The following is a 25042-nucleotide window of genomic DNA, read 5'->3' as shown; positions in this document are numbered from 1 at the left end:
TTACCATTATTTTAAATATGTTCTTATTTTCAAGGGTTAACACTGTATTTTTACCTATAATGTAAATCGTATAAGTATTAAAGGCTAGAATGAATGATAGTTAAGTATTACCATTTGCAATTATACAGATTATGTCATAAAGACAATCTATTGCATTTACATCAACACTGAGGCATTCTTTAGAATATTTAATAGGAATGAAACTAATTGCTATCCATATGTATATTTAGAACAGATAATCTATCTGAAATAAGAAATATATGCTCTCTACAAATATAAATAAAATAATGACCTAGAGGACAAAATGGTGAGGTTTCTAAGAAAGAAGATTGATCACTTGATCGTTTGACTTCTAGTTACTCATCGATTTGCTCTAGCGGGCGCCAGTAAAGTCTCCATCTGCCCCTGTCGCATGTTAGTGTAGCCCAAAGGTGTCTGCTCGTTCTAGGAACACAAAAAGCCTCAAACCGATTTTTCAGGGTCTTGATGAAGAAATCTGATCGACCTGTAGGTGGGTGGCCACATGGTCTTTTGACATCCTGTGGAATCCAGTCGTTAATGGCTCTAGTCCAGCGGTCGTCTCCAAATCTCATTATGTGACCAGCCCATCTGATTTTAGACACCTTGGCAAATGAGACAGCGTCCCTGATTCTTGACCGACAACGGAGGTCGAAACTCCAGATTTTTTCTCTCATTTAAATAAAACATGATACTCCAAGCATAGATCTTTCGATTCCTCTATGGGAAACTCAAATAGCATTCTCATTTCGTTTTCGAAGGGTCCAGGTCTCTGAAGAATATGTTAATGCAGGAAGAACATTGGAATCAAAGAGATGTGCCTGGAGCCGGAGGTTTTTCGTCCTCTTAGCTATTTCTTCAATGCTCTTGAAGGCATTCCAAGCCACTCTCTTCCTCCTGTGCAACTCAGGTGCCAGGTCATTTGTCATGTTGACTTCTTGACCTAGGTACACGTAACTGTTTCATTTGGAGATGGTTGTTCCATTGAGAGTGAATGGAATGTCAGAAATGAGACTGTTTCAAAGTATGAGATTAATACCCAAGAATAGCTGAGATCAGCACCAGGAGGATTACTCCATAACTTAGAGGCCAGCCGGGTATCCTAGAGGAAAGGGCTGTTCAGATAGAGAAGGGAGCACCAAATAAAGGATGTTTGGAGGATCCTCCCAGGAGGGGAGATGCATGTCGAAAGTAGACTATGGACTGAACATGTTTGCCACTCAATGCCTCTTTTTCAGACCACAACACCCAAAAGGAGAGAGAGAACACAGGGGATTGCCCTGCCACAGAGACAGGGGGGATGGGGGGATGGGGGGATGGGGGTGGGAGGGATATTATCCATGGTGGTGGAAAATGGGCACTGGTGGAGGGATGGGTATCTGATCATTGTATAATTGAAACCAAAGCACAAAAAATTGTAAATCTACAACTTTAAAAAAAAAATAAAATAAAGGGAAAAAAAAAAGAAATGAGACTGTTTCTCATAAACATTGTCTTTGTGAGATTCAGCTGTATTCCGACCTTTTCAACTCATGGTCGAAGTCGGCCAGCATTTGTGCCGCTTGGGTAATGTTTGGTGTTATTAGAACAATGTCATCACAAAGCGGATGTGAAGTTGTCAACCATCTATCTTCACTCCCATTCCTTGCCATTCCAGTCATCGCATAATGTTGAGTGTGGCACTGAAGAGTTTCAGTGAAATGGTATTCTGCCGAACCCCTCTCTTGACATCGATGATCACTTCTTTGTAGAATGGTGAGATCCTGGTAGTGAATCCTCAGTACAGCTCATGGAGGATCCTGATGTATTGAGTTTGAATGCCCTGATTGGCTAGGGCTTCGATGACCGCTTCTGTCTCAACAGAATCAAAAGCCTTCTTTAAATCAATAAACATTAGACAGAATGGCATCTTGAACTCCAAGAAACCTCAATGAGCTTGGTTATAGTGTGGATACGTTCGGTCATGCTGAATCCTTTGTGGAAACCAGCTTGCTCGCATGATTGTCCTTCAATTAGTGTTCTGCCAATCCTATTCAGTATGACTCGAGTGAACAGCTCATAGGTGACAGACAGTAGGCAGATTGGGCAATAGTTGCCAATGTCATGGATGCCTCCCTTATTGTATAATGGTACAGTCATTCTGGTTTTCCATTGGGATGAAATCTTGCAGTCAGAAAGGTAGTGTGTGAATAGCCAAGCCAGTATATTGATGAGTACAGATGGCAAGTTCTTCAGGTGTTCAGGTCTGACCTTGTCTGGGCCAAATACTGTTCGTTTCTCTACTGATGAAATGACTTGTCTGATTTCAGAAGGGAGAATGTTGGGAATGACATATCCATCCTGCGGAATTTGGTATGTGGGCAGGTAGACATGGCTATCAAAGAAATCTGAGTAGAAGTCATGGACAATCTTCTTCATTGCCCTTCTGTAAGATGTGATAGATCCATCAGGACATCGGAGGGCAGTCATCTTGGTCTTGTAGTTGGCGAAGAACAGAGAGGCATTGCGAATGCTTTTCCTGGCTTCTGCCACATCTAACAGCACTGGTGCGGATCATTGTCAGTGATTTTAATGCCAAGATAGGACCAAGAATAGCAGCTGAAGAAAGATTATATTATAGAAACTTCTTTATTGCCATATAATTTGCCCATATTATAGAAAGCAGTTGACTCTTACAAATTTGCTATTGCCTATGAACTATAATTTAATTATTAGTAAGCAACTTAATTAAAGGGAAGGAATTCCTTCACCTACAGGTTGCACTTCAATCTTTTATCAAGTTTGAACACAAACGAAGAAAATCCTGTCACATGTTCACTCACTTCTTTCACTTCGTATAAAAATTTATGGTCCACAAACATATAGCTATATTCTTCTCCAAATAACTTTTGCTTTTTACTGCCGTTGAGCTAACTTACACCTTTAAATTGTAGAAAACCAGAAATAATTAAACTGTTATTCAAAAAAATGCAAGTAAATTAATTACAATGATAAGTTTTTTCTCTATGTTCAGTTCAAAATTCTTTATTGCATACATTGAATTCCCCTTCGAAGTAGTTATCACATCTTACAAATCCCCTCCTCAATGAAATAAGTATAATCACTGATGTCTTATTCTTTAATATATGAATGGCTATTTTAGTTTTGCATTTTTAATAAAAAATAGTTATGGAATACCCATGGCTGAGATCAACTCTTTGATGATATAGCTGAGCAAAGATCTGAAGGAAATGTGTGTTGGCTACATGAGTATTTAGGGAATGAACATTCAAAGAAGAGGGGGAACTGTAAAAAATTTCTAAAATAAGGAAAAACTAGATTTGTTAGAGTAAACATCAAGAAAAAGTCAGTTTGAAGATATGTGAGTCATAAATAAGTGGTAGGAGATAGATTTAGTGAGATGCATGGCAGATAGTCTAGGTCACACAATATATGTCAAAATAACTAAAGTTGTCATTTTGAGTGTGACAGGGAGGAGCATGTAATGGTTTTGATTTTATCAGTGGAAATATCACTTATGGTGCAATGCTGACAACACATTTTAGACAGAAGTGGGATGGAAGTGAAAGACACAGAGATACACTGTGTTTCACAAGATCTGTGATTTTGATTAATGGAATAGTGTGATGTGTAGGTTAATTTGAAACAAAAATCAGTGATACTAATAAGCTGTTTCTGGTATGAGAAGAAAAGGGAGAATAAGAGAAATGTAGTAATGATTCCTAAATATTTAGCCTGAGTAAATACATGAGGATAAAATTTGGGTTAATAGAAAAAAACATAAAAAAATGTTTGAGGACGATGTCAAGACATATGATTAACTAGAGACATTAGTAAGTATCGAGAAAATATTAAAGATAAATAAAAGTAAATGATTTTGGAGCTCTGGATAAGTTTATTTAGGTTGAAAGGGAAAATATCACAAAAAGCTTTATAAGTAGCATAAAGTCATGGGAATTAAAAATATACATGGGTGTAAATATAGAATGAATTGAAAAGGGCACAGCTTTGAGTTTCATTGCAATTTAATGTTGAGAACATAAAATGGTATACAGAGAAGAGGTTAATCATAAAATTTAGAGTGACAAATAGGAGACTCAGTGTCTAGAATGTCAGGTAGAAATGAATGTTTCAAGGAGGGAAAACTTAATTTGACAAGAATCAGATATCAAAAATTACAGATAGTGCTGGACAGATAGGCAGGTAAGGCATTTGCCTTGCAAATGGTACTATAAAAAAGGTTTAAATAATGAATATAGAGTCCACATGTATTTAGTGTTTAGTGATAAAAGAATAAAAGCCTAGTTGGTACAGCTAAGGTATACCTCTTGGAGCCCAACATGTGGACAAAACATCATTCCAGTCATAGTTCAAAGAGCTGCAGAACACTTTTTGAATGTGGAATTGTTTTTGATCCCTGGCAACCTCAATGGCTCTAAATACCAGTTATAGACTCCTAAACATTAACAACAATAACAAAGTTATTATCATAAGAAAGTAAGGGACAATTAAATCTACACCTCTACACCTTTTCTTACCTATCAGATTGACTCCTGGTGGTGCTTGGTTTACCATATGGGATATCGGGGATCAAACCCAGGTTGGTCACGTGCCAGGCAAACACCCTACTTGCTGTACTATATAACATCAGCCCCTGCTTCTGGAATTCTTACATATAAAATGTATTGACAAAACATGAAAATATTTGTGTAACCAGAGTTGCTCATTATAACAACATTTATAGAAGCAAAATATAGGAATAAGCCAAAAATCTTCATTAGTAGATTATTATTTGAATGAAATACTATAGAGTTGTAGAAAGAATGAAATATTTCTGGGTAATATAAAGTATTGTTATTGTGATATTTATCTGAATATACCACAAAAAAACAAGAAAAATGTTGGTATGTATAAATTTTATTTTCACACACACAATGAAAGTTCTTGTAATATTTCTGTTTCTTCTCCCAGTAGATGTATAAATATTGAATGTGACTGATTATAGAAGGAAGTGGAGTTTGACTAGTAGCTAGCACTTTAAGTGAATTCTGCTATAAAGTATACTGTATAAGAAGAAAGGCAATGGAGGAGTTTGTGTGGATTAAGATTATGCCTTTCTCCTTATGATAAGAAATATTTTATCCTGTTTATATGATAAAAAGTGATAAGAATAATCTAGCAAACACATATGCATTGATGCAGGAAAAGTGGAGATAACTGAACCATAAACTAGGAAGATAAAGTTGTTATTTGAGTGTGGATGCTTAAAATCAAGATTTTTATGAGCAACCATGCTGTTTTACATGGTATTTGTGAAAAAATATGGAGATTAAATATTAGAATCAGTGATCCAAATGAACCAAGGTGTTGGATGAATGAGAAAGATGAAAGTGCGACTCACCGATATCACAGCAAAAGTCATTCTGGATAAATCATCAACTGGATAATAAATATTTAAGAATGTAGTGGGATATGTGGAAGTTATCAGATAATTACCAAAGCATAGGTGTTTTGATGGGCACAGTGCAAAGTTCTACCTGTGAAATTTTGATCGAAATGTTGTTAGGCAGTGTAATCACTGTCACTGTCATCCCGTTGTTCATCAATTTCCTCGAGCAGGCACCAGTAATGTCTCCTTTGTCCTAGCCCTGAGATTTTAGAAAGTGCCACATTTAAGACTCTTTCAGGGTCAGGGAAAGGATACCCATCATTGTTACTTGGGTTTGGCATATCAACTACACCACAGGGAGCTTGCCAGACTCTGCAGTGCGGACAGGATACTCTCGGTAGCCTGCTGGGTTCTCCAAGAGTAAGAACTAGATAATAAGAGGTTGCGCAGTCGCAAATGTGTCCGTGTGCTTCCGGGAGCTGAGTTTTATAGTCTGAGACTATAAAACCCAGAGGCAGTATAATAAAAATGTAAAATCACACCTAACTCAACCCAGTTTCCTCAACAGAAGTACTGTTGAAACAATCTAACTGCAGAGTTTGCACTTACATGTTTGAAAGGGTAATACAGTGAAGGAAACATTTAGAGACAGTTGTGGGATTTTGATTTGTTTCATTGATAAGCCCATGTGCACTCTAAATGGTTTAGCAAAAGTTTTGAATAATGTGTGGAGTCCACATGTGCTTAGTGATTAGAGATAAAAGAATAAAAATCTGGTTGATATGGGTCAATAGTTGGAAAATTTAACATATATCTCATTTATTTATATTTGTTTTTCAGTGTAATTTTTGTTCTTTAGGGCGGGGGAGATAGTGGGGGAAGGGCACACCCTACTTTCCTCAGGAATCACTTCTGGCAGAGCTGGGATTTGAACCGAGGTTGGCTCTATACGAGATAAGTGCCTACCTACTTCACTATCTCTTCAAAATCATCAGTATAATTCTTGATGACGCTTTCTTACATGTTTTGAGATGTTTTGATTTGGAATTATATTATGTTACTCTAGAGACAAATGAGAAAATTAAACAAGAATGAAAACCTAATGGGATTTGTGATGATACTCGTAAAAATTAGTTAATAATCATCTCTCATTACAGATAGTTTTTATCTAGGTCCTGAAATTAGGTAATTGCAGTGATCAAGCTGGCAAAGGCAACATCAAGGTGTTGCCCCTAGGAAAATTTGATAGAAAACAGGTGTGTACCTTATGTGCCGCTATAGATACTAAGGGCATGTTTGTTGGGAAAAGGTCAGGTAATATTAGAATTAGTGGAAATCCAATGATTGACTGAAATCAGCTTCTAAAATGATTAGTAAGAAAACTTAGATGACATGCTCTTCTCCATCAATCTTTAATATAATTTTTTAAGTTCACATTTCTAATAGAGGAAACTAAACCTAAAATTTAGCAGATGGGCTTTGGTTTAACTAAGAATTTTTTGATAAAAACTGTCATCAAGATGAAAAGATTAATTGCTAAAAAGGATGAAATATTTACAAATCACACATCTGGAAAACATGTAAAATAGTCATAAAAATCAAGAACAATAAAAAAAAGTTAAAAGCGGCCAGAAGATTTAAGTAGACACTTCACAAAAGAAGACACAAATATGGCCAATTGGCAATATGAAAAGAAATTCATCACCTATTAACAGTGAAATTAAAATAAACTTTGATTTTGGTCTTCTACCTATGAAATGCTGGAGCGATAGCACAGCAGATAAGGTGTTTGCCTTGCACACAGTTGATCTGGTTGGCCCAAGTTCGATTCCACTGCCCCTCTCGGAGAGCCAGGCAAGCTACCGAGAGTATCTCACCATACAGGAAAGCCTGGCAAGCTACCCGTGATGTATACGATATGCAAAACACAATAACAAGTCTATTTGATATGCAAAACACAGTAACAAGTCTCACAATGGAGATGTTACTGGGCCCGCTCATGCAAATCGATGAACAATGGGAGGACAGTACAGTGCAGTGCTACCTATGAAATGCCATTAGCCAAAGCTAAAAGATGGAGTGAAGGGAGAATTTTGTTTGTGGGAATGTAAATTATATAGTCATTATAGAAAGCCATAGGAAGATTTCACAAGGAAAGTTTGAAATTACATATAATCCGGGGACCTTACTTTTTAGTACTTATCCAAAGAATACAAAAAATACTCATTCAAATAATGTATGCACTCCAAGGCATTTACAAAACTATAATAACTGGTTTGAAAGCAACTTATGTCTGTAATAAATGACTGCGTAAAAGGTATTGGGGCTGGAGCGATAGCACAGCTGGTAGGGAATTTGACTTGAACGCAACCCATCCATCCTACCCTAGTTCGATTCCTTTGCCTTCGATTCCTCAGCCCCTCTTAGAGAGCCCAGCAAGCTACTGAGAGTATCTCACCTGCACAGCAAAGCCTGGCCATCTGCCCGTGACATATTCAATATGCCACACACAGTAACAACATGTTTCACAATGTTACTAGGCCTGCTTCAGGAAATAGATGAACAACAGGAGGACCGTGACAGTGACAATAAAAGGTATTGATATGTATATCTATATCTATATCTATATCTATATCTATATCTATATCTATATCTACATCTATATCTATACCTATATCTAGATATAGGTATAGATATAGATATATACACACATACATGTATGTATATATATTTATATAATATATACACAATGATACAATTTCATCAAAACTCTTCAGTGCCACCCTTGAGAATGTCATGCGATGACTGGAATTGGAAAAAATGGGAGTGAAGATAGAGGGTTGGCAACTACACCACCTCTGCTTTGCCGATGACATCATTCTAATAACACCAAGCATTAGCCAAGTGGCACAAATGCTGGCCAATTTTGATCATGAGTGTGAAGAGATTGGACTGCAGCTGAATCTCACCAAGGCAATTTTCATGAAAAATGAACTGATGTTCCATTTGCTCTCAATGGAACAAATATCACCGAATGTAGTGGCTATGCATACCTGGGTCGAGAACTCAACTTGAGGAATGACTTGGCGCCAAAACTGTGCAGGAGGAAAGAGAATTGTGTGGAATATGTTCACTCATAAGTGATCTCTTGTAGAAGGGCTTAATGTCTCCATGGTGAAACACAACAATCTTCACTCTCTTTCCTCTAAGGAAATTTTTGGATCATTTTTAGTGGATTATGTGATAATTTGTTAAGGAAGTCCTAGAAAATAATTGTGGTGATCAAGAACATTTCTTAATCAATTGACTTTATCATTTCAGTCCACATCCCCTTTTAGACACCATCTTTTTCAAAGTAAAGGGAAGAGTCCTATTTTGGTTTATTCAATGAAATAGTTAATAATTCACTATTGATACTGCTTCTTCATACCTTTTTTAATTTAAGTCAATGATTTATGATGTAAACATGATGTGATACTAGATGATTTCAATATAGTAATCAGGTTTCATGCAGATGTACTACAGTTGATGTTTTAAAAATCTGCTTATCTAATTTAGAGGCACATTTTAAAATGACTTGTTGTTATAATTTATCTAGACTAACATAAGTACAATGAAACTTTTTAAAAAGTAAACATTAAATGCTGTTGAATAGGGAAGCTTTGTTACTGACAATATCAAACTGAATTATGTAGTACTGAAATGCAAAGAGTTTTAAATTAAAGGCTATTTCTTGACATCACCAAGTTAGGATAACATAGATTTCTCATTAATTATGAGAATATTTGCTTCTAAAATCAAAGCATACTCTCTTATTGTGGGAGGAGTACTTGAGGCTATAATCAAGAAAATATATTCAAGAGCAAAGGCAATTTAGCATGTGAGGTGTCAATCTAATCAGGGAAAAACATGGAAATGTAAAATATACCGATTCAAGAGGTGACATAATATAGTCAGAAAAAAATTAGATCCCTGATGTGTTTTAGGTCCTTTAGTTGCAACCACATGTGCATGAATTAAAAAGATCTGAAGAAATTACCAAGAGTGGTAAGATTAAGCAAAATGAAAATATAATGATATATGAAATGTCAGAAAATTCACCTTAGCAAAAGAGATGCAATTTGGGGATTAAAGGTCAGATATGTAAGAAAGGAAAGTTTCTGCTAGAGAGTATCTTACTGTATCTTAGGTGATGATTTATTGATAGGGTGTTGATTTATTAATAAGATGTGAAAAGGAAATATTTCTTTAAAAGTTTGTTGAAATATATAGGTACTTTTAAGCTCTAATTTGAGTTCCCAAGTAGTAATTTTTGTAAGATAGTAAATTTTTATAGTCATCAATGTTATTTAAGTTATATAGTTATTAGCTCTCTAAGAATAATAATTAATTATGAACTAATTATAAACAAAAGTTAAGTGTTTTAATTCAGCAATGATGGGTGACCAACTAATTATACTTCATTAGTTTTTAACCTCCAAATAAATGCTAGCAGATAATTGTACCAAAGATGCTATTGACAGAGAACAGTTAGCAGAAATAATGAGGAAGAGAAAAGAGATAGAGACATTGAAAATAAGTAACATTCATCATTTTGCCTGTATTTTCTAATTTTTTTCTTGTAGTACTCATTAGCGATAGCACCGGGCTGGAGTGATAGCACAGTGGTAGGGCGTTTGCCTTGCACACAGCCAACATGGCCAACCCGAGTTCGATTCCTCCGCCCCTCTCGGAGAGCCCGGCAAGCTACCGAGAGTATCTCGCCCACACGGCAGAGCCTGGCAAGCCACCTGTGATGTATTCGATATGACAAACACAGTAACAACAAAATCTCCAATGGAGATATTACTGGGCCCGCTCGAGCAAATTGATGAACAACGGGAGGACCTTTACAATTACTACTCATTAAGAATTTTAGGAAGTTTACTAACATACTTAAGAAAAACAGTACCATACTTATTGCCTAGGTATCTTTTCACACTCACTTAAAGACACAAACTAATAGTATTCTAAATTATAGTAAGTCGCACAGTCATTTGTCTCAGATATGCTGATGCATTAAACCACCTATAAATTCTGAATATAGTAAGGCCCTCAGGAGTCCTCATGTCTCTACAAATTTTTTCTATTTTTTTCTTTATTTTCTTTTCTTTTTTACTTGAATTAAAATTACAAGTACTTTTGAAGCACTCAATAAGTGTTAGGCACTCTTCTAAAATCAAGGATATGCCAGAAGCAAAGCACAAACATTTTTCCACTCTTGTTCACAATCCCTGAGCCCATGCAGGACATTCAACTTAGGCTGTAATTATCAAGACATAAACTTTCATTTGATATTTCTAAGTAGTTTATCACAAATTTGAGATTGGGCCAAAGTGTAGGAGTCAAGGCACTTGCCTTGCATGAGACTGACCCTGGTAAATCCCTGGTATCACATATGTTTCCCCAAGTACTGTCAACAATTTTCTCTAAGTAGAGAGCCAGGACTATGCTCTAAACATTGTCAGGTACTACCCAACCTCAATCTCCAACCATTCTCCTCAAATAAATAAATGCATTATATCCGTTGCTTAACATATAGTTAAACAGTAATCGTAGCCTATAATTTTCAAACCAAACATTTTCTTTTAAATGTGAGACATACTCTCAGCCATATTAGATTTTAAAATGTTTAAAACACACACACACATATATAAATCTTTTAAATGCTCCTGATGTAAGTTTTTAAAAAGATAAATTTAAAAGGTGTGAAAAGAAATATGGGATTAAAGGTTTCATCCAATAATTTACGTATGCTTACTATTGTCCAAAGGCTTTATTGCAAAGGCAAAATTATATACATAAAAACATAAAGCATATTTATGTATGATAGGTATGCATGGAATGTGAAAATATTCTGGGAACTACATTGTTCTACAATATACACATTAATAAGTATGAACAAATTAGAAAGGTACAATCAATGTAAGTATTAAAATACCTAAAAGAATAATAATATAGCTCTTCAGACTGAAGTAAACTAGCTAATTATTTGACAAAAAATATTGAAAGACAAGCAAAAATAATGTTCAAAGGTGTGTCTTGATATACCTGTAGAGACATAATAACAAGATAATTTATGATGTCAATAAATTTTCTCTTATTGACTTCAAATGATTCAATAATGTGTTGTGGCAATGAAACAGCCCAGAGTTTCTAATTGTACCATGTAGTGTTATTCCACTCAGATTAAAAAATATATAGAGAGAGACAAGTGGGAGAGAAAACACAGAAAGTAAGTGCTCCCCTTGTACACCATCGATCCAGGCTAGGTTCTTAGCAGTGCATATGGTTCCCCAAAGCACCACCAAGAGTGATCACTAAGCACAGAGCCTGGACTAAGTCCCAGGCATAGACTGCTGTGGTCCAAAATGCACTCCCACAAAGCCACTACCAAAAAAGATATTAGAATTCAGGAATTTCTGAAAGAATTAATATTGTCATAGAATGCAGACAATGAAAAGATGATACTGAGAGCTTCTTGTGACTAGACTTGTAGGAGAATAAATGGAATGTATGAAAACCTGAAAACAATCCAAGGGCCTAACAACAGATAAGAAGCTGTGGCAAATATATATCAAGAAATACTATTCAGCTGTAAGAAAATGGTCTGTAGGACTGACATTACAGCTAGGTTGAGGACGGGCTGCTTTGCCTCAGGGTTGGTAATGAAATATTGCATATATGTATGAAACCCTATCTTTATCAGAATTGTAATCAAAGAGCATAAATTAAAAAAACATAAAATCTCTGAGGGCGGACAGGCAGTCGACAGCTCTTCCCCTGGCCATCCAGGTTCTGGGGAGCCTAGGCCATTTCCCCAGCCTGGTCAGCCCGGGCCATGGGACAGATGGCATAGGAGACAAGAGCCAAGCTGGTTGATTGATCAGATACAGTTTATTCCATTCTCATCCCCATTCGCTCCTGTCTCTCTCTCTCTCATTCGTCTCCTGGGCCCCAATCCGGAACTCCTCTTTCCTGGCTCTGGCTCTGGATCTTCATTCCTCAGCCCACTCTTAATAGTCTAATTAAATCCCCACGCCACAAGGGGCTGGGATTACGCATAGATGGGGTCACAATCAATAGGGATAAAGTTCTTTCTCTCAGGGATGCTGCCTCTAGCACAGATTCTCTTTCAGCAAGGGTGACCCACCCAAGGGTGGAATCCCATGGGTGTTTCTCCTCTCTTTGTCCAACAAACATATAAGCATTCATAATATTAATCATTTTGTGTGGACACAGTAAGAGATGCATTAAGCTTATAGAATTGCTCTCCTGGGGTTATCTTGATCTCAGACTTCAGTGCTCAGGCCAGAATAGTCTTTCCTATCCCTAGCAGGGTCCTAGTCTCGTTGTTACTTTTGGATCATGACAGCATTTGTCATGATAAAGCTCTTAACTTATAGTTAAGAATTGTGGCGCTTTGACCAGGCCCATCTTGATGCCAGGGTATCACATAGCTTACTGCTTGCCCTGGTTCTATCCAGTCCCTTGTCGGAACCCTGCTTTTGGGGGCACAAGGAAGTGAGGGCAACTGAGGCTTAAATTGAGAAAGCAGATGCCCGTGAATGAATAATATTCGAAGCCAATTAAATCCCACGTTACAAAAGCATAATATGAATTGTTTTCTTGTGTCTATGCAAAAGGACATTGCTTTAAAACAAACTATTCAAAAGACATAAGGAGAGGAGAAAGGCAATGCTAACTTATACTACAAGTTCAGTGTCCTAGAAAGATCTGACCTTACAAATTAACAGAAACTGATTTGGGGGAACAAGCTGATTAACAGTTTGGGGAAGAAAGCATGAAAAAGTGGTTACAGATAAACAAAAGAATGAGAGTGACTCAGGAGCACTTTGATGGGTGTGACTCAATAAACCTAAGCACCTTGTGGCAAGGGAGAAAGGACAAAGCAATGTTATCCTACAAGGGATTACAAATGGAATATAAGAAAGTAACTATAATTCAGAAAATTAACCATTTCTTCATTTATAATTCAATCTCATTTGTAACCATAGTTATAAACATAGACTAGGGTTAATAAAGTACAGCTCAGTCAAATATGGAACACTACTTAAGCTTTGTTTAAAAAAAGTGTTTTATTGGGGCACAGCTTGACCTACTGTTTTACATATTGTTTACAGTTATGTTGGCAGTACAATGTCTATTGAGTGGTTACAACAAACATGATACAGTCTACAGTTGTAAATGTTGTTATCCACCACAGCCCAATTTATTGGGTGCCCCTTTATGGGATTCTTGTGCAAATATTAATGACAGGTTTTATATAAAGTGTCAACATAACTATGAGATTTACTAAAGTTAGTGCATTGAATGTGCCATAATAGTATCATATATCCCATTGCAAATTTCTTAGTTCCTTAATTCCAAAGTGAGTGATAATTTAGAAAATATACCACATGATATTCTCATAAATTTTCAACCAGTTTTCAGTCCTGAAAAGAAGAGAATGTTGAATTTTGACTTTCTGAACTTTAGAAATAATAAACAGGCTATTTTTTTAATTCTTTTTTGTTTTTAACATTAGCAAAAAGAAAATAAATGAATATATGAGGAAAAAATAGCCTCCAAAATTCTATTTCTCCTCACTTGCAGTTCGGGTTAAGACTGCGTTTGAACTCTACATCCTCTAAGGTATAATTTGCACTGGTTGCTTTTACCTACTTTGAAAGTGTATCCTTTCCCCAGTGCCAACAGCTCTCTTTTATCAGCATTTCTCACACTTCTAAAAGCCTTGGTTCTCACTGTGTGGCACTGCATCTTGTATGTGTATCACACAGTTTGGGGCCAGCCAGCAATGATGGCCTGGGGTTATTTTCTTTGTGCTGCTGAGTTATAACTCTTCGGAGTCCATTTCCAAGGTGAACTTGGCTCCTGTGGTTATCCACTGCCTCCTTTAGAAGTGCTTCTAAGTCATACATATGATTACCTCTGAATTCATCAGAAGACACTACAGGTCTTGCAAAAAAGACTGTGAAAACAAATAATGTTAGTAAAGGTTTTTTTTTTCTCCTAGGAAATTCATAAATATTGTGGCTTTGGCATGGGACAGGAGCGTTCATAAAAAAGGGGCAGTTCTCAAATAATCAAGTACAAGTACCTGGCGTGAAGTACAGGTTAGAGAGGAATCTCTCTCCAAAAGCCTAATTTAACTCCACTGAATGTTCTTATGGTTTCACAAGACTGATTTTAGTGCTTTAAGAATTGTTCCTTTGTCAGTCTGTGGAAAGCTAGAAAGCCTCTTAGAGGCAAAGGTAGTTTTGTGTGTATATATATATATATATATATATATATGTGTGTGTGTGTGTATACACATATATATTTTGTGTGTAATCTCATGTGCATAAAGAAATATACATGCATATTTAAAGTACTGAATTATACATGGTTTAGTTGCTGTCCTAATATTTATACTTGAGTTGACAATTTGTTCTAACCTCAATCATATGAAGTAGATAATAATTTAACAACATATTTACACAAGAGAATTAAAAGCATTAAAAATTACACATATTTGCCTAAACAGCCTGCAATTAGTGTTTAAGTTTGATGGCATATAAATTGTAGCCACTAAGTCAATATCTGAAGATTGATTAATTAAATGAATTAAATTTTGGATAAACTATATGTTTTCTTTTTGTCATTAAACTGTTCATATTATATTAAACCATTTCTTATTGTTAAAATTTTATTTAATATATATTATTTTTAAAATTTGGTAATAAATTTTTCCTTAGATACTTTTATAATTAAGCTTAAAAGTATAATATTTTATACTTGCTCTGTAATACCTATGTTTTAGAAATGTCAATATCATGACTGGGAACTTTTTAACTTCTATTTCCTAATTACTATTGTGTTGTGTTGATATATTTTACTTCATTTATTTAACCTTTGACATGTCAGTAGATTGGAGAAAAGGGAAACTTTGTACATCAACAATTATTAACTGAATTTAGAGTGATATGTTTCATAGAAGATTTAATAAAAGGCATGGAGAAGAATGTTCATAATCATAGGATAATCAATATTTATGAATTTTGAAAGTTGTACAATATTAAATTGTTACTTGCTTTTCATGAATTCTTTAGTCCAATAAGCACTTTAGAGTATTTATTGTGGTTTTTTTCATAATTTTTATGTTTTATTTATGGAACATTTTAGGAAGTATAGAAAGTTTTTTTTTCCTTTTCCAGGTTATTATAATTGCAAACAGTCTTAGTTTAGAAAGTCTTAAGTTTAGAAAGATAGAAAATTTATGAAATGTAAAAGAGAAAGAAACTCCCCAGCTGGGGAGGATCTTAGGACAAAATGCACAATGTGGGGCCTGAGAGACAAGTACAGAGGGTAGGGCACTTGCCTTACTCATGGCAATCCCCAACATCCCACATCATCCCTGGAACACTGCCAGGAGTAGTTCCTGAGTGGAGAGGCAAGAGTAATTCCTTAGTTACCAGGTCTGACCTAAAAACAGAAATAAATAAATAAAAAGCACACAATGTATGATTTGATTTGTGTGAACATTAAGAAAGCATTTCCCTAGCAAATTCTCTAAGATGCTGAGATACTTATACAGATCTTATTTCTAGTAGAATCCTGGTTTTGGTGATCAAGTATCTAGTTTATTCAATTGGCTTGATTCAAATCCTGTGAAAGATCCCCAACTCACACAAAGATGAAACTGTTGGTTATTCTGAGCCCCTTCTTAGAGCACTTGTTCTGAGAAGGACTAAACTTAACTTAGTACAAGTCCCCTATTCAGTTAATGGACATGCCACGTCCCAAGCACATCTTCATGCAGAAGTTATCTGTTTAGCTAATGGTCAAAGATAAATCCCTAACATATTCTAACATATGCTATTCCTAAATTCTGACTTTCCCCAAAAGACAATAAAATGCTTCCCAAAGCAGTATTGGAGTAATTTCTTTCTGAAAAATGCTGTGTCACTCTAACCAGTATATCCTTTACTAAATGTTAACTGTTCCTGACTAACTATGTCTCTTAGAGATGAAATTTTTGCCAATCCACTGCTTAAGCCCCACAGGACTCAGGTTCCAGAGCCTCTCATTTCACTGATGAAGTTAGAATTATTATCAGTAGTAAATAAACAAGCAAAATTAAAGACAAAACCATTAGATCTCATGTTTTTTTTTCAGTTATGGTTCTGGTGGGTAGTATGACTTTTGTCTGTTTACTCCTGGTATCTACATTTTGATTTATTTCTGGAAATGAAAGACTAAGACCACAAATCCAGTCATGCAAGGAAAATCCAACTTTCCAGATTTAAGAGACAATTGAGATTTAACACTGTACTGGGGGTTGGAGATTCTCATTGGTAGCAGAAGGGGATGTTGTAATGTGTGAACTAGCATCAGAGAATCTCATTTTGTCTAATGGTCTATTTCATGTTGCTGCATCTTTGGATTCTGATTCACTGAAATGCACTGGCTACTGAAAGCATTCTTATCACAGTTCATGGCGGGTAGAGAGGTTCCCCTTTGTAGTCAGTGCACTGTGATGCATCAATTTATCCTTGACCACAGGGAATCACACGGTGAATAAGGGAGGCAGCAAGCTTTCTAAGAGAACTAAGAGACATGTCAATGTTTGTTTAGCAGTGAAATGGAATCTTACAAGAGGGAATGAAGATTATAGTTTCTTAGTTTTTGAAGCAAGTGCTACTATTCTCTCATGAACAACTTAAATTGCAGGCTATGAGTGGGATAGCAATGCTAGCAACAGCAAAAATATGATGACTAAATGGCACTGTTCCCTTTGCCTATAAGTTCAGAATGAAAAGAAATAGTAGACACTGAGTTTGGAAATTTGTCTTGTGATGGGAGACATTACTTCTATTGGCTTCTCATTTCTGCACATGAGATTAGTAAAAGGCATTGACAATTTTGTTCCAAACTACTTTTTCAGAGATGTTTTTTATAGCAAACACCTCAGGAAATATAGATACTAATCTCCCCCTTGGGCTGGAGGACAGATTTGTTCCCTGAAAGATATAATGAAGATAATGCTTCTCTTTAGGGCAGAGATTGGGCAGGTTTGCTAGATGTTCCAAAATATCCAGATTTATTAAGCTCTGGCTCTCTTGGCTATGACACAAAAAGATTATCTATACACTGTTACATACTTTCTCTGCATCACCACTGTGGGTGGCAAGGGAACCACTGTGAATGTGAAACTTATACTGCCTTCTGCATCATGAGGAATGATGTCTTTCACCTCTGACCCAAAGTAATGTATTTTCTGCCAGTGTCTAGAAGATTGTAACAGGTTATCTGGTTAGTTTACAGGTAAAGCAATATTGTAGTCTTATAACATAGCAGTTGCTTGTTTTTTTTTTACTTATAAAGATATAATATATTCAAGGAATATTAAAAGTACAAGAGAAATACAAGAAAAGAGGCATAGCTTCATACCATAATATTTTTCTTTTAGCAAAAATTCCAACATAGTTCTAGATGTACTTATAAATAATATTATGTGTTTATACTAATAGCATTAACTGTATTTTTCATAATGGTTTTATCTCTAAAATTTATTAGTATTTTGGTGTCATTATTTTTTTAAACATAAGTTTTGGATCTGGTTAGTATTTTTTATAATTAAATAATTATTTACATAATCAGTCCCTAATTGTTGAACATTTAGGCAATTTAGGTCTTTTAGCTATTGAAAATAATTCTATAGTTGCCATTATTTCATATTCTTAGTTTTCTTCCCATACTTATATGGAATTTTTTAAAAATAAATCCATAAGAGGAAGAGTCTAGGTTTCAGTTGTTTTCCACTTGGTCTTATTTATATGTTCTGTGGTTCTCTTCTGGTTGAGTTAGAAGTTCCAAATGATTAGAACCTTCACAGAGGTAGTTTCTCATATATTTTGACCTCTTTAAATCTAGGTAAATGGCATTAGTGACTGGCACCTTCTGGACTGTTGTTCCAGAAATGTTGATTTGTTCTACTGAAATCACCCTTCCACATTCTTCCCGAGAATTATACATCAAATTATATTTAATTTCTCTTCATATCTCTGATCTCTATAAAATATTTCATTTGATTTTTACAAATTAGTGGAATATGTTAAAGGTAGAATTATTTCAGGATGTTGTCAATTCAACTCCTTTTCAACATGCTTAAATACCTGTGACTAATAGGTTGATTATACAAGTTTGTCTTGTGATGGCTTTACTGGGATAAACACATTTCTTAATATTCTGGAATGAATGTCACATTAAATGTGCTTCATTAAAATTAAATATTTACTCCAGATAATACCACTCCATCAAGTATCTACATGGGAAGTGTTAGTTTACAGGTCTTGTTTACCCTCTCTAGTATTGCATCCTTTAATATAGCTTCCATTGCTTCACTAAGAAAGTTTACCAGTAATTTCATGATTGCTGACACAATGTAATAGCTTTCTTTATCAACCCCAAAGATAAGGTTTAATTCTAAACTATAAGGTCCAATTTTAGTTGCATGCAATTTAAAATATCACCCACTTTACCTTTTCCCAAAGCATACAGTATCTTTATAAGGTTATGTAAATGGCATAAGTTAGGGGTAGCACACTGCTAAATTTTTGGAAACATAAAAAAAAACTTACATTAGATCTTCTGATATGAACTGCAATGAGTAGAAAGATGAAGTCCTATTAAAATTTTCGTATTTGGACATTCATTTTTAAGAGTAATGAAAATGAAACAAATAATTACAAAGTGGTGAATAAAACGCTGCCATATTGTTGGCTCTTTCAGAGTCAGGGGAATGAGACCCATTGTATTTACTGGTTTTGGCATATGCCACGAATAGCTTACCAGGCTCTGCCATGTGGGTGGGATATTCTTGGTAGCTTGCCAGGCTCTCCAAGAGGGATAGAGGCTTTTAGGGCGGCCTCTAATCGCCCTTGCAGGTGTTTCCATGGATTAAACCATACTTGAATCCTATAAAATATGGTGCAGCAATCCTGGAAGATGGGTATTAAGTGTCTTATGATGTGTTGCATGGAAAACATCCTGGAGCATGGCGGCAGCTGGGTAGTGGAGGTAGTGGAGGTCTGCCAGTGAAGTATTTATCTGGTACTGTCAAGGTGGTTCTTCTGTGTGGAATCCCTGGGTCGCCAGCAGTTGATGGAAGCAGAAAGGGCAGGGTACGGTGGGGCTCCTGGTTTTAATCCCTTGGTCATCTGAGGTTGGTGGGAGCAGGCAGAGAATCTCTATTCCCAGGTCTGTTGAGCCTGGAGTCCAAGGTCACAGAGTTTTACTTACCTGGTTCTGTGGGGCTTCACTCATGAGTGAGTCTTGGCCCGAGCATCCGGAAAATGTCTTGGAGTGTGGTGGCTGCTGGGTAATGGAGGTAGTGGAGCACATGGCAGGGATGAATGGAGACGTTACTGGTGGGCTCATGAGCAATTTGATGAGTAACAGGATGTTAAGTGATCAAGTGATCAAGTGATGAAAAAGTTTTTCTTCTCACGGTTGACAAAACTATTGTAAAACAATTGACTAGTCTTAAATTTCAGTTAATATTTTGTTAAAAGAATTTGATTAATTTTTGGACTTTAAATTCAAAAAGCCGAACAAAGAGAAATGAAAGACGAAACTTGAGTAGATCATGGTTTCTAAATGAGATACACTTCCCCCCACTCCCAAGAAATCTTTCTTTATTACTTGTAAATATATATACATGGATCTAATAAATTATTTATGGCAAAGCCTGGCAAGCTACCTGTGATGTACTCAATATGCCAAACACAGTAACCACTGTCACAATGGAGACATTACTGGGCCCGCTCGAGCAAATCAATGAACAACAGGAGGACAGTGACAGTGAATAAATTATTATTCCCTGTGGAGGAAAAATGTATGAAAGATGAGTGGTTTCTTAAGAATATGCAAATGTAGATAAATGTCTCAAAGAAAATATAGTACTGGATGAAGTTTGACAGACAAAGATTTTATTCAAAATATTCAAGCCAGTCTGAATTCAACTCTTCAGAAGCAAAAAAAAAAAAAAAGTAAGATATTCCTTCTTTCCTTCCATCCTTCCTTCCATTTTTCCCTATTATTGTACCTTTTGTACCTGATAACTGGTATTGACTGAGATTAGCCTCCTACTTTCTTAATAAACTGAAAAATAGGCACCTTAACCTCCTTGATTATTACATTACCAAACCATGGCTCTTAGGTCGTTCAGAAAAAGGAGACAAAGAGCATAAAACTGTCAAGAAGCTTTTTAAAAAGGCATGCATATTCTCCAAGGATAAGATAAAACTTAACCATTATAAGCTTTAAAAATATATCATTTAAGATAAAGGGAGTTAGGAATCAATAGTTAGGAAGAAACTAGTCTAAATTTTATAGTCATTGCAAGGAGACTGCTAGGGTTCTCTTCGTTGCCTACAGTACTATTTATAAAAATTAACTCTAAGAGTAAGTTTTTTTTTCCAGGCATACAGAACTGCTCACTGTATTTACATTATATGAAGATTCTTAGAAGAAAGAAAAGCATGATAAAAGCATGCATTCAACAAAAATTAAAATAGAGGTTTAAATAAAAATCACTCATGTATTACTTCATGAAAGTTTAGTATTTCTACTATTTTTCACTATTAAGGGCTAAGTTTTTAATATTTCATTTTTTTCTATTTCAGTACCTTTGTTGAATGATAGTCATAGTGTATTGAACCTCCTACTGATTTTCCATGCTATAATTTTTTTTGCCCCCTTTGATTTGAAGCCAGAGGCATCAGAGGTAAGTGAAAAATGGACTGCCATTTATGTCAAAACCCTTCATCTTTGTCACTGTGAACATTTCACGCATTGTCACTTTGTGTCCCAAGTTTTTCTAACATGTTTCTTGCATGGTTCTTAAGCTTTTTTCTGTAACAGGAATCAACTAGTTCATTCTTGGCCATAAGCTTTGCCTGTGAAATACAAAAGAACTGAAAATGAAATTAAGCTGCTGATAGTACCAGTCTAGATATATATCATACAGACAGTGAGAAGATGTACCTGGTGAACAAATAAAGTTTTTCTAAAGTTCAAACAATTGTATGAGTAAGATTTACATTTTAGTTGAGAGGACTGATGTTTGGTTATGTGAAATTATCTGAATTAGCATATGACTTTGTTTTAAGACACAATTAAGAAAAATTTATAATAACTATTCTGAAATACAAAAGACAGAAAGTGTAAAACTGTCAAGAAGTTTTTTAAAAAGGCATGCTCTCCAAAGATAGATAGAACTTAACCATTATGAGCTTTAAAATGAATTGAGGCTTAATTAATTTTAATTAATTTTAAAATTAAGTTGACTGTTTTCAAATCAATGGGAACAGGACCTTCACCACTTAAAACAAGGGTCAGACACATAGTACAATGGGTAGTGTTTGCATCGCATGTGTCCAACTTGGGTTTGATCCCTAGCATTGCATATAGTTCCTGTTAATCCTAATCAAGAACCATCCCTTGGCTCAGGATTGTGAGTAAGCTCTGAGCACAGCTGAATTTGGTCCCAGCAATGAAAACAATTCAACTTATTATTTTTTTAAATCTACCTAATTTTATAAATTGCTAACAAAAAGTAGAAAAGAAAACTACTTATTTTTCCATTCAAAATATTTCTAATTTTTGCAAAATTATGTTTGTAATTTAGTTTTGCTTGTTTATTGCTTTGCCAGGGGTCTAAATCAGAGCCACACACTGTAACACAGATGCACATCCTAATCCTGAACTGTTTTCATTGCTCTAGTTGCTTATTTTTAATTTTTTTAAGACATTGTGGCTTACAAAGTTTCTCATAATAGAATCGTTTCAGACTTACATTATTTTGACACCAATCCCACCAGTAATGTCCCTTTCCCTTTACGAACATATGCAGGTTACCTCTACCCTCAGCCTACCTCGTTGACAGTCAAATAATAAGTGTATTTCATATTACTTCCACCAACAAAACGTAAATAAAAGAAAAATAGAATTATCAGCGAACAAATGAATAAAAGTCGATTTGTGATGATTGAGTTCTATGTTTTAACCTTTTTGTAATCTAATAGAAGACACAGCTGGGGAGATAGTATAATGATTAGAGTGCTTGCCTTTCACAAGACTAACCCAGGTTCAATATCAGGCATCCCACATGGTTCTTCCCTAAGTCTTTAGGAGTCATTCCCGAGTTCAGAGCCAAGAGTAACTCTTGAGTGCCACCAGGTGTGGTCCAAACAACAACAAAAATAACAACAAAAAATCTAGTAGAAGGCAAACAAATGCTCCATTTTTGAATGCCATACTTAATGCCACATATTGGGAAGTTTTTTCCTGTCCTTTAAAAGAGCTAGTTGTGCGCTTCTTGCAAAATGATTATAAGGCTGTGCATCCCCTAAACTGCTACCTGTTCATGAAGCACCATGTCGTTCCTTGAAAAATGGTGCTTATATTTTCCAACTGTGGGAAATTATTATTTATGATTTCTTAACTACTTTTCCTTCATCAAACTTGCTTTTCTGTTATTCATGAATTCCGATGATTCTTATGGTGTTCCCCTTGAACTCATCCAATAGTTCTCTGGTATGTTGGTCATTTATTTGCAGAGAATTTCCCACTTTCTACTGTCTCCCAACAGGAAGTCAGGGAGTTCCTTGTTTTTTTTTCTTTTTCAATTGGTGTTACTGATATTAAAAATCTTCTATTTTCTTTCTTATGCATCTCCTGGGTCAGATCTATAGCGTAGTGGGTAGGGCATTTGCCTTGCACACAGCTGACCCAGGTTTGATTCCTCTGCTCTTCTCGAAGAACCTGGCAAGCTACAGAGAATATTTTGCCCACACGGCAAAGCCTGGCAAGCTACCTGTGACATATCCAATATGCCAAAAACAATAACAAGTCTCACAATGGAGACATTACTTGTGCCTGCTCAAGCAAATTGATGAACAACGGGAGGACAGTGCTACAGTGCTATGCACTCTATTTCTCTTTATTATAGGACTTTAGTTTTTTGTATTCACTCTTATACTTGTTTTTGCTACTCTGACTACCTGTGCCATTGGTTCTTTATGCTTGTTTAATGCCCTTGTCATGGTGTCACTAAAAACATTGTCTGAGTATACACTTAGTTGAATGATGCTGTTTATGTCTTCACTGACATTGTTTTGTTCTTTGACTCTGGTGGGACTCTATATGTTTTCCACACTTGTTTTCTAATAAGTTCTTGTCTAGCTGGAGGTCAATTCTTGTGGTTAGATCTCTTTGGAAGATGCTGAAGGATTAGACTGGAGATTTCTCTCTTTCTTCTCTGTCAAGCCTTCCTAAATGACCTGAAGCAGAACTGTAAGCAGTTTGCCTTAAAGAGGTGCAAGTCAGGTGAGGAGGCTACTGGGACCTAACTGGAAGGGAGTGGCCCTGCCTTCTTTTCTGGCTGATGTCAGCTGGAGGCAATCTAACCTGGAATGGTAGAGCAGTGTGCAGAAGGCCCCCAGCTTATTTTAAAAATAAAAGTCTAGGGCTTAGGATATGACTCAAGTGGTAAACAGGTTGGGTCTCATCTACAACACCAAACATCCTCCTTCCCAAGAAGTAATGTTCACACCAGGATCCCATGGCTTGAACTGAGTATCTCCTGGCCTGTGCACTAGGGATGGAGCTAAAAGACAATAATAAAATAGGGACTAAGGATATGCCTCCGGTTGTAGGGTGCATGTCAAGGATACACAAGCTTCTTAATTTTATCCTAGACATATGTTATTCCTGAGTACTGCTGGGTATAGCCTTTTGAGCTTCCTCATGAAAGGACACAGAACTTTTAGGCCAATGACAAACTCTTTAAATATTCATAGAAAATACTTGTAAGTAGTCTATGAAGAACTGTGACTTAAACTTTTCCTGATCACCATCAAATAAAAAGAGAACTGACAAGCCCAGGATTGAGTTTGTTGAGAGTGCCTCCTATAAAATAATACATCAACTTACAAAACTTAAAAAGGAAATTTCTATTAAGAAAGGCTTCGGTCCAGCTCCACGGGACCGGCCCAGCAGCCCATCCGCCCCCACATCCAGGTGGGTTGGAGGAGCCCAGCCGAGTCCCGCCCCTGACACCAGCCGCGCGCCTGCCCACTGATCCCCGCCAAGGGACAGCGCGGAGGCCCCGCCGTGCATCCAGCTCCGTGGGACTGGCCCAGCAGCCCATCGCACCCCCCCCTCATCCGGATCCTGGGAGGGAGTGGCCTGGGACAGTCTAGGGGCATGGCCTCTAAGAAGGGGATGTGGCCTCCCAAAAGTGGGCATGGCCTTCTTCCTGGCGGGCAGGTATATCACTCACGCCAAGCAATTTGGACTTTCATCCTTTCATCCTTTTCATCAACTTGTCACCTAATACCAACGAAAAATTTCTCACCTCTTCTACTACAATTCAACAACATCCCACTTGCCTACTCCATTTCCAACAAAAGTCCTGTTTGAAAATAGCTATACAACCTCAGTATTAAATACCACCTCCTCCAAAAGTTTCACTCAATGTCAGTTATGAAACAAAAAATAACGCCTGATTGAGAAGAAGGTCAGACTCAG

This window comes from Sorex fumeus, unplaced genomic scaffold (assembly GCF_029834395.1).
Source record: "Sorex fumeus unplaced genomic scaffold, SorFum_2.1 ptg000007l, whole genome shotgun sequence".
NCBI classification, from domain to species: Eukaryota; Metazoa; Chordata; class Mammalia; order Eulipotyphla; family Soricidae; genus Sorex; species Sorex fumeus.
Note: the sequence above shows the minus strand (reverse complement) of the source record.